This window comes from Magallana gigas, chromosome 6 (assembly GCF_963853765.1).
Source record: "Magallana gigas chromosome 6, xbMagGiga1.1, whole genome shotgun sequence".
Lineage (NCBI taxonomy): Eukaryota > Metazoa > Mollusca > Bivalvia > Ostreida > Ostreidae > Magallana > Magallana gigas.
The window spans coordinates 26,025,819-26,041,617 of record NC_088858.1 but is presented as its reverse complement, the minus strand read 5'-3'; positions in this window follow the sequence as shown (position 1 = coordinate 26,041,617).

The window sequence follows — 15,799 nt, the reverse complement described above, 5'->3', positions numbered from 1 at the left end:
TCGGGTTAGGTCGCGGTCGGGGGGTTCAAGGGGACTGGGACGCTCGGTTGGGAGGAAATAATCTGAGGGATCTGGAACGTACTCCAGATTTAGATGAGCGTAGTTCCGGGAATCCACTGCCCGGTAGAGTCTGTTTTGCTCCAGGTGTTTGTAGTATACCTATGCCCCGTGGGGAAGGTGCCCCGTTTAATGTCACTCGGTGTGGGGAGGAGGATAGGGAGCTTTGGGGGGGGGGGGGGGGGCAGTCTCATGATGCACCGGGTTTACACAGTTCTAAGCCCTGATGCGGAAGAGACAAGGGATCCTAGAGGGGGTTGTTGACCGGATGCAGGAAGAACTGGTACATGTTCAGGGGAATGTGAGTCAGGTACAGGGGACTTCGGTACCATGAGCCACAGGGCCCATAGCCTAGGTCAGGTCGTTGGGGGTCTGCAGGGATATATAAGCACACTAGAGTCTAGTGTGACGTCCCAGTTAGGCTCCAATGACAGGAATATGGGTACTCAGATAAGTAACACTACCCAGATGTTAGCAGACATGTTAGGGGGTATAAGCTTCAGCCTGTCACCCAGCCGCAGGAAGTCGGAGTAGCTGGTAATCATCCGACGGTAGTAGGGAGCCAGGGAAGTCCCTGGCCTTCAGGTCCAGTGCCGAACCTTGACCTCCCTGCAGATCGAACTACGATGTCTCAAACTAGTTACGCTTGCGTTACGGGTAATCCCACTCCTCGTCAGTCGGTTTCATTACCTCTTGGACAGCCTCAGCTGTCATCAGGATACAGCGGTATGACATCAATACCACCAAGTACTATTTGCTCTATTTAGTGCGGCGGAACTGCGGTTTATCCCACAGTAACGGACTGAGGCTTGGGAATTCTAACATCCTATGTCAGTAGCATTGAGTTCGTCATGCTGGCACCGACAATACCAAGGTCCAATGTCAGAAACCAACGTGCTAGTCCATGCAGCCTACAGATATGAACCTAATGCAGTAGGCAGCCAGCATTCCGGTTGTCATGGTGTATTTGCAAGTCAAGCTGCAGTATCTATTGACGGACAGTCTTCAATCTTTAGTAAGGGTTAAATGCCTATGACTCGGACGCTGATGTCGACCACTGCATGTAGGTCACGGCTGCCAAATTTGATTCCTCCCGGCAGCAGGAGCAGCTTTAGCAGGAATATCCCAGCTGAAGTGAAGGGTATCAAACAGGGATGTAGAGTGTGGACCTGTTACCCTCAGCGTTAGCAACACACCTAGCAACGGGTAACACAAAAAATTGTTACATGCGCGTAAATTATGCGCGTACGGTTCGCCGTAGAATTCACGTCATTTCTATATAAAAGCAGTAAAAAATTCTCTAAAATTAAGACATTCAGCATAATAAAATAAATAGTGCCTGTTTGGAAGGATAACAGTTGAAATTGACACCCCTCGAAAACCATTGTCAACTTCCGCTTCGCGTTGGTTGACAATGGTTTCCTTGGGGTGTCAATTTCAACTGTTACTCTCCCAAACAGGCACTATTTATATAGTGTTACCCGTTGCTAAGTGTGTGGCTAACACTGAGGGTAATAGAACTGATTATCAACTGCCTATAAACCAATCAGATTTCAGTATTTAACATGAAAGTATAATAAACCTAAAGTGCTTATTCTCTGTGGCATCACCTGCGACCTAAAGTAACGGTTAGGGAGAAACGCTATGTTATCAATACATGTGGTTGAATACTATATATATATAGTACTTTGTGGAAGCCATACAGAACGATATAAAATGACTTGAAATTTAAATACATGTATCTTCTTATTACATGTTAAAAATAGATGTTCTTTTTTAATTATAACTTCGTTTTTTATACTTATTCATGAATTGCATTCAGAATATTCTATGTTGTAACATAACACAATAATTTTCGTCTGCTTACTGCTTACGTTACATTATGAGAAACTTACTAACTCAAAGCTTGTTTTTTATGTTGTGTTTATGACCTGAAAATACCTATCTGAATAATAAGTCTAGCATATCACGTAATTATTTAGTTTTTGTAAATCAGAATTGTTTGTTGTTTATGTAAAGAAATATTTATGGAATGTCTTACAGGACAGAATTAACATCAACACAATGCATATTAAAGCCCTTTGAGGCCCCCCCCCCCCCCCCCCCCCCCTTGACGGTTTTTATGGTTAGGTTTAAGAAATTGTTGTTTAAAGATCAATATGTAAAAAAATCAAATAGAACTGAAATGTTGATATGTTGCAAATCCTTTGTCATGCTCTATAGGTGATAAGACAGGTACACTATCAGAGGAATTTCAGCAACGAATGTTAATTAACCAAACAAACATCGCATTAATTCTTGACTGATTCCCCATATATAAAAGCATTCTTTACAGAAAATACTCACTATCCTTTTTAAGTTTTTTAAACAATTTGAACCAATTTGGACTTGCAAGTATGAAAATTATAACATCTACAGTGCATTTGGTTCAACTTTCAACATAAGTTCACAGACACTTAGAGTTTTAATCAAAGTACCGAAGAACTGACGGTGATATCAGTGATATAAACATTTCTTGAAAATATATGGATCCAAACAATATTGAACTCTCGTCTCGTTCAACCAAACGCTCGACTATCGCGTTAATCTCCGACAAGTAAGAGAGACTTTCTGCTTGTCGGAGATTTACGGAGACAGCCGAGCGCCGAGTTGAACGAGACTATATTGAACTCTGGCGTAAGAATACATACAACTACAAAAAATATCTAAATTGTTCGTACAATTTAAAATCTGACTATTTTCAAGGTATTTATAAATATGTTTCCTTGAAAAACAATTTTTTAGCATACATTATTTCGAATTTATCAATTATTCTCAAGAACTAATTTTTGTCAGCGGCGATGATTTGTGCTTTGATCCAAACACTGTTTCACTTTCGCTTTGTCAGCGTAACTGCATAGGAGAGTTGATAAAAATCAACTCCCAAAAAACAAGAGTGGAATCAAAAACCAAGATTTAAAATAAATACAATAACCGCTACAACTCTATCATAAAAAAATCAAACTGAAAAAAAAAACAAACAACATTTTTAAAGATGTATGAAATGTTAATTTTGACTTTGACAGAGGCAAGCTTTGATTTCAAATTGTTAGCTTGAGGACAGATGTGTTCCCCAAGCATGAGGATAATTTAAGGATTACATAACATTTGAAGGTCCAATAAATCAAAACTAAGAGTAATATTATGATGATAATTTTTCTAGATATTTGACTTTGCCACAGACTCTTTATTTAGAAGGAAAATCTTTTACATGTACTTTAATGATGTGACTTGATAAAGAAATAATGAAAATATCAGTAACATAATCTTTTTCTCTTATTTTTAGGTCACCTGAGTCACTCAGGTGACCTATTGCAATTGGTCTTCGTCCGTCGTCGTGCGTTGTGCGTCGTGCGTTAACAATTTTACAATTTTAACTTTTTCTTGAAAACTACCAGGTCAATCGTTACCATTTTTGGTGTGAAGCATCTCTATGGTAAGAAAAATCCAAATTGTGAAATTCATGGCTCTACCATCCCTGGGGTGCCACGGGCGGGGCCAAATATGCAAAAAAAGCCAAATTTTCAAAAATCTTCTTCTCTACTCCCACGCATGTGAGGAAAAAACTGGTTGCATGGTTATGATGTCCATGAAGCCCTCTACCAAAATTGTGAAATTTATGGCCCCTGGGTCAGGGGTTCTGGCTCTAGGGTGGGGCCAATATGGCCATATAGTAAACATGTTTTAAATCTTGGAAAATCTTCTTCTCTACTACCATATATAGTTTTTGAAAACTAGATGCATGATTATGATGTCCATGAAGCCCTCTACCTAAATTGTGAAATTCATGACCCCTAGGTCAAGGGTTCAGGCTCTAGGGTGGGGCCAATATGGCCAAATAGTAAAAATGTATTAAATCTTTGAAAATCTTCTTCTCTACTATTATATATATTTGTTAAAAACTAAATGCATGGTTATAATGTCCATGAATCCCTCAACCTAAATTGTGAAATTCATGACCCCTTGGTCAGGGGTTCAGGCTCTAGGGTGGGGCCAATATGGTCATATAGTAAAAATGTATTAAATCTTAGAAAATCTTCTTCTCTACTCCCATATATACCGGTATTTGTTAAAAACTAAATGCATGATTATGATGTCCATGAGGCCCTCTATCAAAATTGTGAAATTCATGACCCCTGGGTCAGGGGTTCAGGCTCTAGGGTGGTGCCAATAGGACCAAATAGTAAAAATGTTTTAAATCTTAGAAAATCTTCTTCTCTACTCCCATATATATTTTTTGAAAACTAAATGCATGGTTATGATGTCCATGAAGCCCTCTACTTAAATTGTGAAATTCATGACCCCTCGGTCAGGGGTTCAGGCTCTAGGGTCGGGCCAATATGGCCAAATAGTGAAAATGTTTTAAATCTTAGAAAATCTTCTTCTCTACTCCCATATATATGTGTTAAAAACTAAATGCATGGTTATGATGTCCATGAGGCCCTTTACCTAAATTGTGAAATTCATGACCCCTGGGTCAGGTGTTCAGGCTCTAGGGTGGGGCCAATATGGCCAAATAGTGAAAATGTTTTAAATCTTAAAAAATCTTCTTCTCTACTCCCACACATGTGGGCAAAAAACTGAATACATGGTTATGATATCCCCAATCTCCTTTACCTAAATTGTGAAATTTATGGCCCCTGGGTCAGGGGTTCATGGCATGAGGAGGGGGGGGGGGCAATATAGTGTTAATGCATATAATGTTTAAAAATCTTCTTCTCTATTCTCACACATCTGTATAAAAAAAACACTGACTAATAATTATGTTTACCAGGAAGTCCTCTACTGAAATTTAAATTTTCATGTCCCCTCAAAGATGGGTTTTGACTCTGGGGCTGGGCCAAAATGGATGTATAGATGTTAATGCATATAATGTTAAAAAATTATCTTCTTTACTCCCACACACCTGAAAGGAAAACTGAATTCATGATTTTGTAGACCAGATCTTTTAGTTTAGTTTAGTTTCACAGTTCTTTTTGAAATGTGGTCGTCATTACAAATTTATGATTTTTCTACTCCAGTATGAAACCTAATTAATTAGATGCATAGACTCCATGACAAGTTTGTGTATGGGATATATGCTACTCTGGTGACCGTTAAGGCCAATTGGCCTCTTGTTTGTTGATGTGACTAATTTGAACTAATCTGAAAGGGAAAATGGCCACAATTAATGTTAATTATTGATTAAATGCATAAATCATATACATATGCATGTATATGCCGATTTTGTACAGACTAACAAAAATTTATAGATTTTTACCTTCTTTCCGAAGTCAATCATGCGCATAAAAACAATTGTCAGTCATTCACTAGATAATCCAGAACCGACATCACATTTTTAGCACATGTTCATTACAGTGAACTGTTTTAACCCTCTTGCTTTGGTATACTCTGATTTAGACTTTGTTAGTTGTTTAGTTGGTTGGACATATTAGTATATGCAAAATTGTGAATTAAAATGATTATATAACAAAATGACATGAAGTAGTATGTTTCAAGTGTTTTTAAATTCATTTTTGAAGACAATTTTTCCCCTCTTATTAAAATATCATGTTTTGTCTAAAACTTGAAGACAAAAATTGTACAAGAACATGAATGGTTACTATTTATTCGTAAAAAACCATTTTTATATCATTATATTGAACACATTTGCATGTACAAAAATTTCTACTATTATTCACTAAAAATGAAGGTTTTTCCCAAATTTCTTTATTTTACAGCTTTAGATATATTTAAATGTGTTTAAATATCATAATATTGAAAACATGTGCATGTTAAAATGTCCATTTTAAGTATAAAAAAGGGGAAAATTTCCCCAGTTTTCTACTACTTTTCCCTAAAAACGAAGGATTTCACCCAAATTTGTCTAGGTATTGCACTTTCAATAAATCCTTTAAAAAATGCTGTTGCAATTTTATCAAGATTTGGCAAATTTTAGAGTAGATTGACTTGACATGTCCGCGTGTGTGTTTGAGTGTGTGCGGATTTATGAGTAAATAAAAATAAAATATTCACAAAAGGAAATATGAAGAAAACATTACACTTTAGTCGATACTGGTGCAGTGCCAGTGTCACATAAGAATGTGATACTGATAAACCGAGCCCTTTGCAAAATCTTCATTCAAGAATATTGCGTATATTTACTCTGAAACTGCAAGGTCTGAACACGTTTGCTGATACACTGATTTGAAAAAGGGATTCAATGCCAACTTACTACGATGGTCACAGTTGGTGAGTTTTCTTTAGCATGCTGCAGATGTGGAGACCCGAGAGATTGGGGTGGGTCATTCTGCCCGTAAGGATGAGTGTCTGAAAAAAATAATTTCTTCGTTGTCACGAAAGACATGCATATTGTAACTTGATTCAAAGCATCGTATTACGTTAAGTTAACGTGATCACGTTGATCAAACAAAATAAAATCAGAATTCATTTTTGTCCCTCTGTTAAAAAAAGAGGCCTACAGGCATTGATTGTCACCTGTAAGTACCGTAGCCCTAAGATTAACATGTCATTGTCTCATGATTGCATTTTAAGCTTCATTTTGAAGTGCAAATATTTGAACCAAATATTTATTTTTCCCCACATATGTGAAACCAAAGAAGATTTTTGAACTTTTGGCATTTTTTTCACATTTGGCTACTCCTATGAGGCCCCGAAGCGGTAAGGTCACGAATTTCACAATTTAGTTTCTTCTAATCATAGAAATACTTTACACCAAAAAATGGTAAAAATTGGCAATGAAGTTTGCAAGAAGTTAAACATGTAGAATTGTTAACGCACGACGGAAGATGCATGTAAGAATGTATTTAATCTTTAAAAGACACGCTGAATCAAAATAGTCTTTTTATAGAACTTACATAGAAACTATAGCTGTACTTTTTGATTATAACAACGGAAATAAGAAAAAATATACAAAATTCGATCATAAGGGAGGTTTCAAGCATTATAAGTCTGCACATATAAGTTTTTCAAGTAGTTAAAACTCATCCGTAAATCAGCATGTAAACAATTCGATTTTTTTAACATTGAGTGTCACGTGATTGAGATTGCTACATGTATCTAAAAATAGTTACAGTGGAATTGAAGCACTGAAAACAACCCTGAAATCTTCAGTTATTTAATGACTATACTTAGAAATCTGCATTCTTAGAGATTGTATCTTAATGAATATTCAAAAAATGTTAGTTCTTGATGACACTGGATTTCCCTGTTAGGCCATTTGCTCGTGACATATGCCATGCTGCAGTATTTACAATCCTCCGCGCTTGCGTGACTATTAAGCGGAAGGGAAACTCAATATTTTTGTATTGGTCCCACGAATAATTCATTTTTTCGTTTTAATTTGATTTATTTAAGAAATAAAGTACGAGTTTTCGTGAATGTTGCAGAATAACCTCCGAGGTCGAGAAATGTTGCTTTGAAATATAAAAGCCGAGGCGTTAGCCGAGGCTTTTTATATTTAAAACAACCTTTCGAGACTGAGGAGGTTATCCTGCAACATTCACGATAACAAGAACTTTATATTTATTCTACTAACAACCCAGTATTTCTACAGATCTTTTCTCCTATAGAGAGATGATCTAGGTCATTTTGAAAGCTGTTCCGTGTAACCCCAACGGTTTTGTTAGTAATGTTTTTAAATACTCTTCACTTATTTATAAAATATCTTTGAGTCATAATCCTAATATTTTAAGGGCAATTTAATACGATTATTACTACTACAGTTATATATTTCATGTAAAAACACGCAATGAAAATGTGCTAGAGAGGTCCTCGGAACAGCCGCATTGATCTCTTAAAAATAAACATTTAAGGCAATATACATCGTTTTGACTGAAACTAACACGTGAAATTGACATGGTTTTAAAACTTTTTACGAGACAAATAGGTATTTCTAATCTGATAATTTACTGATGACGTTCGTAGTATATTAGAGAATAATGTCCGCGGCATCTCTTTGATCTCGGTAATAACTGTAGTAGAATTACTTTTAAACACTGTATTTTTTTTTTTTAAAAGTTCGTCTTTTCATGCGATTTATAAAATATGCGGAAATCGTGTAAAAATTCGATATTTGGTAAATCATGGGTTTGTGCACACGTTCGTCACCATGTTTCTTTAAAAATCTTCTCTAGTCCCATATTTGAGAAGAACTAAATGCATGGTTATGTTGTCATTAAAGTCCTTTACCTAAATTTGTTTAATTCATGGTCCATGGGACAGGGGTTCGGGCCCTTGGTTGCGGCAATTATGGCTACGTAGTAAAATGTATTGATTTAATAATATGTTTTACGGTGCGACCGTTGGGGCGAGCACAGCATGTGATCAAACAATGAATTATAATAAATTAATAAAATAAAATTAACAACGTGAAATTTGAATGCCAAAAAAAAAAACATACCTATTTTTCAGTAAATTTTCATTATTCATAGTTTATAAGATTTGTTATAATTTATTTATTTATATGTAGAACAATAGTTTAATCTCAGATACAATGTTGTTAGATAATAAAGATTTTAATGTATAAATATTCATTGCACTGCATCTCCTCTTTTAAAGTGATTGTGGTTATGATTGATTTCCCCCTTTTTTTTGCAGTAGACATTTTTTCTTAAACTTACATATAAAACTTGACTCATCATAGAGCTCCCCCCATGCTAAAATTTTTTTCATTTTTGTCAATTTATACATAGAAAATCGACTTACCATGGATTTGCCCCTCCACTTAAAAAAAATAATTAATGTTTAATTTTATTTTTAGTTTACGCTTTAAAATATTTGCTTATCATGTTAAAAGAACATGGTGTTGTCCCCCCCCCCCCCGCATGTAATAAATGGAAGTGAAAATAAAGAAACCATTGAACTGCTAAAGAGCTGAAGGATTATAATTTTCATGATTTATTTTTCTTTTTGCTTGCAAAGATTTTTTGGATGAGGCTGCCATCCACCCACCCACCCCTTTAAAAAAAGGCGCTGCTACGTATAACGTTACGTTTCAGGAAATTACCGTAATTATAGTGAATAAAATATTTGTGAGCATTCATCCAAATAAGTGCAATTTACAACTGTTTCCTGTATCTGAAGAAATGTCCTTATTCGTCAGCTGTTCTTTATCTTAGCCTTTGCAAGATTTTGAGAGGATTTTGGTCATTTCAGCAGATTTACAATAACTTCAATTAGAGTAATTTCCCCTTATCAGTGCTTATTGTGACGTCAAAGCTGACGTTGGTTAAGTGTCGTCTTACTCTTTAAAATTCCCTTGAGAAATAAAAGTATGCGAAGTATACTGTTTTATTTACTTAAAAAGCATGATGTTCTTAAAATTACACATCTTATAAGCTTTTCAAAGGTTTTACTTTGATTCTCGGGAGAACGTGATGTTGGAACGTGAGGTTGGAAACCATTGGTATTATGAATTGTGGGTCAAAATTTACTGACTCCGAAAAAATATATCGGATCAATGTGTAAACGTTTGTGACGTCACACGATTATTTTTGATTGAAAGTGTACTGAGGTGAACTTTAGAGGTAACATTGACTGTATGTCGCTTACATCGTTATTGTTTTTACTGTCTAAATTTGTCTTGCTGATTCTCGTGAGAGTGTGAAGTGATAAAAATTGCCATGATTACAGGGAACTACTGGGACGATTAAAACGATGCATTACTGGTCCGATTTACTGACGCCAAAAAAATCCGTTGAATGAATGTGCAAATAGTCCGAATTTTCTATTCACACACGCCTTGCCGGTAGAGCTGCGCTCGCTAATATTTTATTCTGTACTATCACAGTCGTGGGAGATGAAGTCATGGATTGTTGTTATGTTCATAATTTCATGATGTTTAATCGTGATATTCACAGCCCAGACCATGGGACAAAAGGAGATAGATACTTTTTTTTGGGGGGGGGGGGGTGATAAATATGGCCATTTTATGAAAATGTATTTTTACTCCGGTATTTTGCTGTTAGTCATCAATTTACAATTTTAACTTCAACTTGAAAACTATATGGTAAATTGTCATTTGGCAATATTGAATTAAATATGTGTTCTATTTTGGAAATCGACTTAAATATCCTGTGTATTGTATACTTGTAGAAATAAGCAGTATGCATTTTGTGTGTATTATAAATATAACTGATAGACAATTAAACGCCTGCAGGTCTCTTGATACCAAGTTTACAATGCATGATCCCTGGAGCTAATATGTACATAATCCGAGATTTCTCCGATCCTTGAACCCCCTACCCCTATTTTCACGTATGTATAATATATTTTAAGGTGGGATAACAGTCAAAGCGCGTAATTTTAATGCTCCGTAAATTGCAACTTTCTAACATGTTTGGAACTGTACCTCCCAGTTCATCCATCGGAATTTTTTCATATCGGGAGCAGCAGACCAAGTCTGACATTTGAGAAAATATATTTTAACCCCTACCCCTTTATAAAACATTGAATCTTATATCAGAAAATTATGTTACTTTGCTAAATATTAAATTTTACTGTTCTTTATTATTTAAAGTGTTTCAAGTCAAAGTAGTTCGCCATTGTTGCTCAGGTGAGCTATATGGCCCATGGGCCTCTTGTTTTGAAGCTGTACTTATTATCAATGAATGAATTAGTATACAAAACAGAACGTCAATTTCAAGATTTTACTGTGTATGCAGAGAGAGAGAGAGAGAGAGAGAGAGAGAGAGAGAGAGAGAGAGAGAGAGTTTTCATTCTGAATTAATTAATAAAATGATTTATACATACGAGCATGTTGTTCCATATCGAAATTATTGGGTTTTGAGATTAAGGCCATGTCACGAATAAATATAAAGATAACATAATTTTTCCTGTATTTATTCTTGGAATCGAAGTATTTATTCTTAATGTTTACATAGAATAAAATCTGTAATCTTACAGGTGATGTTCTATTTCGATATCTTTCTCAGCCAATTTTTTGATAACTGTTCCGATAAAAAACTACAATATTCTGTTTAATTTAGTACAAAAGGTGTACATTTAGACTAAAAAATCAAAGGGCAAGAAATAGTATTAGCTTTTATCTGGTATACCCAGTGTCTCAACAATAAAAAAGGCAAGCCGTATTGCTCAATCCATCTGATTTAACAATTAAACACGTATATATAATTTAAAAGGGTCAAATTCTACCCTAGATCCTTGACGGACTTGCAAAGAGCTCGCAAGATAATATAAACCCGAAAGTAGATTGTCCCTTAAATCAATTTAAACCATCTTTTTCCTCTGGGACTTTTGTATGAAAAAATGACAATAACAAACTGTCAACCATCTCAAAAATCCATAAAACGAAATACAAATTCAAAGCAGGGCAACACGGACTTCTAAAAATATAGAATAGAGGTAGGATCAGGTGCCATGGAGGAGTGAGCATCCTCTACTGACCGGGGTCACACCCGCCGTGTGCTCTTTGTCGTAATCGGGGAAAACCGAATAAGTCTGTAGACAATTAGGTGATTAATTATGGTCAAACAATTAGTATTGAAAACGTCAGTCAGCATGCTACCCAGTTGAAGATTGTATTTGCTGACAATGTCGTTGTATCGACCATAGCACTTACTAAAAGATGACTTCAAACGAGGCTGTTGATAGTCCTGTTTAATCAACTTGTTTGTCAGTAGCTTGCCTCGCCTTAGAAACTGTTCATACGAAGAGCATGCCCTTGTGTATCGAGTTAACTGAGAGACAAAACCACCATATGAGGTGATGAAGGTATATTGCTACGTAAGTAAGGAAAGTTGACTATAGAAAAAATGAAGTCATCGCGTTTATCATAAAGTTTTGTTGTTAGGTTACCATCAATGTCCATTTCCAGTAAGATATCCAAGTGTGAAACAGATGACGCAAACTAAGTGGTATCTTTTATTTTAAGTTCACTGGGATATATCAAGTCGACATAAGTATGGAAATAACAATTGTTAATTGATAATACGTCGTCAATATACCTGAATGTTGAGTTGAGGGCCACAGCGAGTGATTCTTGGGAGTTGATTTTAATCAACTCTCCTATGCACTTACTCGAGCAAACCGAAAGTGAAACAGTGTTTGGACCTAAGCACAAATCAATACCGCTGACAACACTTAGTTCTTCAAAATAATCGATAAATTCGATGCAATGTATTCTGAAACATTGTTTTTCAGGAAAACTTATTTAAACCTTGTGAAATTTTAAATGGCACAAACAGTTTAGATATTTTTGAAGTCGTATGTATTCCTCTGCTAGAGTTCAATGTAGTCTCGTTCAACCAGACGCTCGGCTAGCTATCTCCGTTAATATCCGACAAAACATAGAGTCTCTCTTGCTTGTCGAAGATAAACGGAGACAGCCGAGCATTTGGGTGAACAAGACTAAAGTTCAATCCTGTCTGAGTCCATACCATTTCTCAGAAATATTTCGATTACTGATACTACTTGCTATGCAAAATCACATATCATTGATTTTAAAATAAATGATAATCGATAAAATTAACTCCCGTCAGTACTTCAGTACTTTGATTTTTTCACGCACAAGTTTTTGAGTTTTTGAATAAATTCTGTTTCACAAGTAGGTCTGCTAACAATGGGGCACAATTTGTACCCATGGGAATTCCAACAAATTGTTGGAAGACTTGATTTCCAAAAACTACATAGATAATCAGAATGGTTTTCAACAAAATAATTTTTTTAGATTTCTAATGACAAGGTAAGCATTTTTACGACTTCTATTTTTATTTAAGAAATAACTGTCGATGATATCAAAAAGCCTAGATTTTCATTTTTCCTGGGGAATGGTTGTATAAAGCGTTGAAAAACCGTAAGTTGTGATGCTATTGATTTTGGTAAGATTTTGTGACCTCAAAATTTCCAAATATTCTTTAGATTTTTTAGTATCCACATCTGATTCACATCACTTTTGGAGTATATTGTTGTACAGCACTTTTGAAGTTTCTCCTTCACTACTGTAAGAATTTTAGTAAGAAGTAAAGAGAGAGGTTTGGCAGAACATCTACTGGAACCTGCTATATATCTCTGTTTGTAAGGACTTTTGTGAAGCTTTGGAATCCAGTACAAATAAGGTAAATCAAATTTATTTTGTTTATTGGGGATATTAAAGATATCCATAACCGATTTATGATTTTGAAGTATTTCCTGCTTAGAAAGACTGCTATGGGTGTAAGTAGGATTACCATGTGTAGAATCTAAACCTAGTTCTGTGTAAATGCAATTAATATAATGTGCCTTACAAACAAACACAATGTTGTTACTTGCCTTATAAGCAGGGACCAGTACATACTGATCGTGCAATCTATCTCAGTCGTTTAATACGAGATTTTAATATACATCTGATGCTTTTAACCCACTCTGACAAGGTATCAAGGTCTTCTTTGTCAGATTTTGACTATCGCTTAGCGTAATCTTCAACAGAATTCATGATATGTATAAAATTACGACGCCATGTGAAGGATCTAGGCAGCCTAAATTTTGGTCCTTTCATAATAAGTGATCTTGGGTCTTCGTTGTTAACTAAATTAACATCACCAGTAATGACGTGTCCGGCAGGACTATAGTTGTAGGGTGAAAAAGAACATGAACACGTTGGAGGATTATCTTTCAAATGTTCGATATTAAGGTCTTGTAGAGTTTGTTTGTAACTGAGGAGTTTGGAAGCATTGTTGAAGTATAGTTGTAGGAAATACAAGGGGTTGACTTTATTTTAAAATATGGCGGAATGAGGACTGAACTTTTTTGTGATTAAGATATTGCTTATATTAACGGCATCGATTCCTATGTTGGCATACTGCAGTTTGAAAAATAACGTGGTGCATGAGCAGTATTTTCTGTTTGTGGTGGTATAAAAAGCTGATGATAAGCAATATCCTTAATCAGGGATCAGAGTCTGTATTCCGGTGAAGAAAAATCAAAAAGCGGCTTTTCCTTGACTTTTTCAAGAAGATTGTTTAACTCTTTCAAAAGGACACAGTAAAGTTTGATGCGAATGTAATGGAGACCCAATTATTTATTTACATAAGGGAATAATGAATCAAAAGGAACATGGTGTATAATTGGTTTGTTATAAGACCGATGTCCATGACTACGCCTACAGTTCAAATTTTTCCACGTTTTGGCATTAAAACTTTTCCCAGTTATATTGCTTGTAAAGGTTTTTACAATTTTTGGCAGATTATTTAGAAATAGAACAGATAAGATCAGAATCCGCAAAAATATCTGTGAGAGAAACATGGCATTGTTTTAATACATTGAAGGAGCTGTTGTTTTTATACCAAAACTGGGAATCTGGTGACTGAACATATGACATATTTTTAATATCTCTAAGGACAATCCGAGGGACACCAAGTGAACTCCTAGAGTCTGTGTCTCTAATAAACTCTGAGGAGTGACGCCTTGTTATACTTAGCGACGCGTCTGCCAGTATGGTAGTGTTATATGTCGTACTGCTCATTAAAAAGAGGAAGTACCGAACGACAAGGGGTGTATTTCTTTCGTCTGTCCGGAACGCATCCCGAACGTCCTATTCGCACTGTACCAATGAAATGCACGAGGATATTCCGGGTAAACATCATGGCGGACAATACATTGATTTTATTTCTCGTCGCTGAACTGGATGATGACGATGAGAATTATCAAAACACCTACGATGCTGAATCAATTACCGCAATAGTTGCTTCATCAACGTAAGTGCATGACTCTTTAATAAATGCGCGTTGTTTAACTATAAAGCGAGTTTTTGTTTGGTGATGTAATTTCGAGGGGGGGGGGGGGGGGGTGTTACTGTCTCCTTTCGAAAAGGGGGCGAAAGTTGGTTGAGCCCCCCCCCCCCCCCCATCCATTTTTGCATTCTTCAAAAATGATAATAAATTAACCGAAACTGAAAATAAAAGATTATTTTTACACAACTAAAACACGTATAGTAGGTTAGAAAGTGAATGTACAAAACAACAACTATACTCAAATTTTATATTTTAGAACCTAGCAACTACTTGAAAAAATAATAACATTTTTACCTCTAGTTTACCATTTCTTTCAGTGCCTGCCAGGAGAAAATTAAGATAAGTGGATACGTGGATGAAGTAGTACCTCAGTACCTTTTGGATGATTTTAAACGTTTCTTTAGAGTGACAAGAACAACCTTTGAAACTATTTGTGAAAATATTCAGATGTATCAAGTGCTTCTTCCAAATTGGACAGGAGGCAGAGAGCAAATACCTATTTTCGAGCAACTTCTAATCGTATTATGGTACGTTGCAAGCCAAGAAACACTGAACCGTATTGCCGACAGATTTGATATTGCTGAAGTTTCTGTGGTACGATGTAGAAATCGTGTTTTTCATGTTTTCTTTACTTACTTAAAAACAAAGTTCATTACCTGGCCCCAAGGAGTTCACAGGCAAGAAGTTTTAGATGGTTTTGAAAGAAAAGCTAACTTCCCAGGTGTGTTAGGTGCTATTGACGGTACACATATAAAAATAAAAGCACCAAAGCAACACCCAGAGACATATGTCAATCGAAAAGGGTACCACTCTGTGATTTTGCAGGCAGTATGTAGGGAAGGTATGCAGTTCACACATGTTGTTGCAGGTAGCGTTGGCAGTTGTCATGATGCAAGGGTGCTGAGAACATCTGATCTCTGGGAAAATGGACCCGCGAGGTGTGGTGATGCTCACATTATAGGGGATGCTGCATA